The 4,040-nt window shown below is 36.0% G+C and overlaps 1 pseudogene; it reads right to left on the reverse strand.

The window, feature by feature from the left end:
- Positions 1-204: 204 nt before the first annotated feature.
- Positions 205-3,324, reverse strand: LOC121979571 (annotated as a pseudogene).
- Between the last annotated feature and the right edge of the window lie 716 nt (positions 3,325-4,040).

Here is a 4,040-nt window from a genome sequence, read left to right on the forward strand (position 1 = left end):
CTTTGCCATTCTAGTATCTTTCTCAATATGGCTAGCATGCTATGCTGTGCTTAGTTACATTCAATTTCCAAAAACAAATTTCAATAGAACAATGATAAATGAGATTTTCAAAAAACTCTGCTGCCTAAAAATACAATACCTGAGTTCTGTGTGCTAAAAGAAAGAACAATTCCTCAATCCAATAGTCAACGGTTAAGGTATTGTTTAAATCAGTTCCTCACTACTTTTTCTGCTATCATTCCATATAATTGCATAATTTATCAAAACATAAATGACCAGGAACCAAAACACTGAAAATAAGAATAAGCCAATAATTTAGATACATGGGATCAAATGCTTTACAAAAATAAATCATTTACCATAATTTTACTTATTTGCTCAGCTTTTTTGATCTTCAAATTTGAAATAATCTGTTATACGACAACTTATTTGAAAGAAGCTAAATATAGTGATGCATGGTGCATAGTAGATTATTATGATTTTTCTTGGAATATATAAAATAATTTATTCACACTATCTTCAAAAAGATTCTACTTATATTAACATAATAAATTTTCAAAAGAATAAAATGAAAGATTCTTCCTTCATTCTTGAACCTCATAAATCTAAGCAGCATGGAGGAGGCATGATTATAATTAAACTTCCTCATAATCAATAGATGTGAATTCACATTCTGTGATCTGAATACATTAACACTAATTAGATTGAAAAGGAACATGAATTCTTCCAAAAAAAAAAACAATGCTCCAGCTCAAAGGAGGTGCAAAATGTGGGCTAGAGAGCACCTAGAACCTTGGCCTGCATATTCCTTGACCTCTTAGATATAACTACAATCTTGGTAAAAATTAAACAGAATCAAAGCAAAAGGAATAATATTTATCCAACTCCAAGGCATCAAAAGAAAATAAGAATATCAATGGAAAAAGTAACACATGAACAATAGAACAATGTCATAACCAATTTCAAGGAAGCCCACATATTACTATAATGGCCTCAAGTAACTAACATGAATTACTGACGATATACCGGCATCAATTAAACAAAAGATATGGCAAAAAATATCTGGACGTGTACAAGAAAAATTTTGCAAATTTTAAAAAAATTGAAAAGTGACAAAAAGATCAGCATGTACCTGTTAAAGCAAATGTGCCACCAAGCACGGCACATAGCCGAGTTAGGAAATGAAGAAAACTACGTCGTTCTTCTCTTATTGTCACCGTAATAGGTGACAGATCATACAAGAAGAAAACAGCTGTTCAAAGGAAAAGGGAAAAATGGGGTTAAAATTCTACCCAAAAAAAAAAACAAATCATTTTGTATGTTAAATCAGTATGACGCTTGAGACATTGACCTGGCCATGACCTATCAAAGTCACGCATTGGCACAAAGTATTCTGTGACAGAAAATTGGTTTGTAGGCAACACTTCTTTAGAGAGGTATCTGTATTCCGTTGGAACAATCTGCATTGAATTACCAATTAACCTCTTTCTTGTCTTTTAGAAGGAAAAGGTAGTACTACAAGATTGAATCTAAAGACAATTGAAAACTAGTGTTCTGCATATTATATTAATTAAAAGAGCAAAATCAAAAAGGTTATAGATCACTACACAAACTGTGTAGAAAATAAGATGTGGCTAGAGTTTGACAAAACCATAACAGACTAAGTAGTAATGTAAACGCCAGGACGTGAGGTTTAACAGTATATATTTATCTCACTACAGGGAGAGTAAATTTCTCAGTTGAAATCACAGAAAAATACAAGTAAATGAGTGCTACTTTTGCTAATGCAGGTTAATCCAATAAATGAAACCAAAAACGGTAAGTTGAAAAACCAAAAGATAAAATTTTTGTTTAATGAGATATAAGAAAAGCCTCAGATGTCAAGAAAAAAAAACATCGTAGTACAATCCTGCAATTAGATGAAAGGGCAGAAACAACCTTTATATAATACTTGAACGTTCCACTTGTATCATCTAGTATCCTTGCAGTTCCATCAAGAGGATTATGGATCCCTGGATACTTTGGTCCAAAAGACAAATCGTGAATCACATGACTTACATTCACCTTTTTTGCTCCTCCAAAAATCTGTGCAGGAAGAATATAAAATGATGAGGTAATTGTACAAACCAGCATACTATTGTAACTTCAGACAAGTAATAAATTTAGCCACGTAAGTTGCCATATTCATTAAGTGCTTTGGGATACCAGAGAAACAAAATTTACGTTAAGAACATGTAAAATAATTAAAATAGGAACAATAATTAAAATTGAATTGTTAATCACATCAAAAGGTCCAACCCAATTCAAGTTTATCCAGTACTGCATATAATACAAATAATCATTTAAGTAATCTTCATCGTGAAATCTTTGTAAACATGAATTGCTAAAATTCAATAACCACCTAAATAAAACGGAGGAGCTTTAAAAAAAAGGCAGATCTACCAAAACAAAGGAAAATATCTTTGTTTATAAAAAATACTAAATTTTTATTAATAGATCTATGAAAATACTAAAATCTTCACAAATTGCTGTGAACCAAATCGAAATATCTAATATGTGCATCTACAATCTTCACAAATTGCCACGAACCAAATCCAAATGTTTAATATTTGCATCTATAATCTTGGCAAATTGCCATGAACTGAATCAAAATGTCCAATATATGCATCTATAATCTTCGCAAATTGAAGCAATTTTCCATGAACCAAATCGAAATGTCTATATTTTCGTAGCTAACCTAAAACAAATCTCTCGTTGCCCACTCTCATGACCTAGTTTTCTTTAAAATACAAGGGAAATTTCAAACAAAAAAAAACGTAAAGCTTGATTGGACGTGAAACTAGTCATGAAATAGAGAAATAAAACTACACCGACTATAAGGATAAAAAAAAAAGATCGGACCTTTTTCTCCCCAAGGAAGTTCCTGATCTCAATGCAGTTGTTGTTGGGAGTGATGGAGGCGTTGATGGGAAAGTGGGCATAGACCAACCGCATTTTGTAGCGGTACCCCTTTGTGACCCAGTGATCAGGTTATCGATGTGGCTTAAGGAGGTGCGGATGGCGGCCGTAGTCTTTCGAGATCCGAACCAAGCGTCCACCTTCAGCTTCTTCCCGCCCTCAATGAGCTCGAAGTCGAGATTGAGATGCTTGAAGTCGCTGGTGAGCTTGCCACGCGGGTCCTCCACCTCCACGATCTTAGCATTCACCTTCACTGCGACGCCCTCAGGGATATCCATCGTCTGCGAGGACAGGATGGTCTTCATCTTCGCCGGCTGTCTCACGATCCGCCGCTGACTCGAGAACGAACGAGTAGAGAAACCCTAGTCCTACTCAAAACCCCTCAAAAGAATAAAAGCTTAATTTAACAAGAATAAAAGTAAATACTAAAAAATATTAATAGATCTACACCATCACCTTAATTTAACAAGCTTTAAACCCCTCAAAAGAAAGTCTAGCCATCGAAACAACCAACGCGAAGAAATTCCAACAAGGAACTCAAAAATCCCAACAGATCTAGCCCAGAGCTGACCGATTTCCTCCAAGAAAACACTAAGAAACAAGCTAAGCATACAAGGATCAACAAGGGATCACCTCCGCGTTTGACGAGAGCCGCCATGAGTGCAGACGACGAAGGAGCAGCCTCGAGGAGCCAAATCCGAGCACCAGCAGCGAAAACAACAACGGAATCAAGACGATTTCTGGGGAAAAGGCCGCCGACGAATCAACGGAGAAACCAGAAAGCATGAGGAGAAGAAACCCTAAGAGATGGAGCAACCCGCAAGATGGCAAAGACAGAAGGGAGAGGAGAAGAGAAGGGGAAAGAGGATATGGATGTGGTCGTTTGGGAAAGCGGGGCATTTCGCAGACCTCACAAGGGAGTCGTGTGTTGATCCTGATCGGGAGAGGAAGGGTGTCGATCTAGGAAGAGGAAGGACGGCGTGATCTAGGAAGAGGAAGGTTTAGGTTTGGAGGGAAGAGGGAAGTGTTGTAAATTTTGGTTAAGTATTGGTGGAAAAATTAAATTATTTTATTTATCATAG

The sequence above is a fragment of the Zingiber officinale genome, chromosome 5A (assembly GCF_018446385.1).
Source record: "Zingiber officinale cultivar Zhangliang chromosome 5A, Zo_v1.1, whole genome shotgun sequence".
Taxonomy (NCBI): Eukaryota; Viridiplantae; Streptophyta; class Magnoliopsida; order Zingiberales; family Zingiberaceae; genus Zingiber; species Zingiber officinale.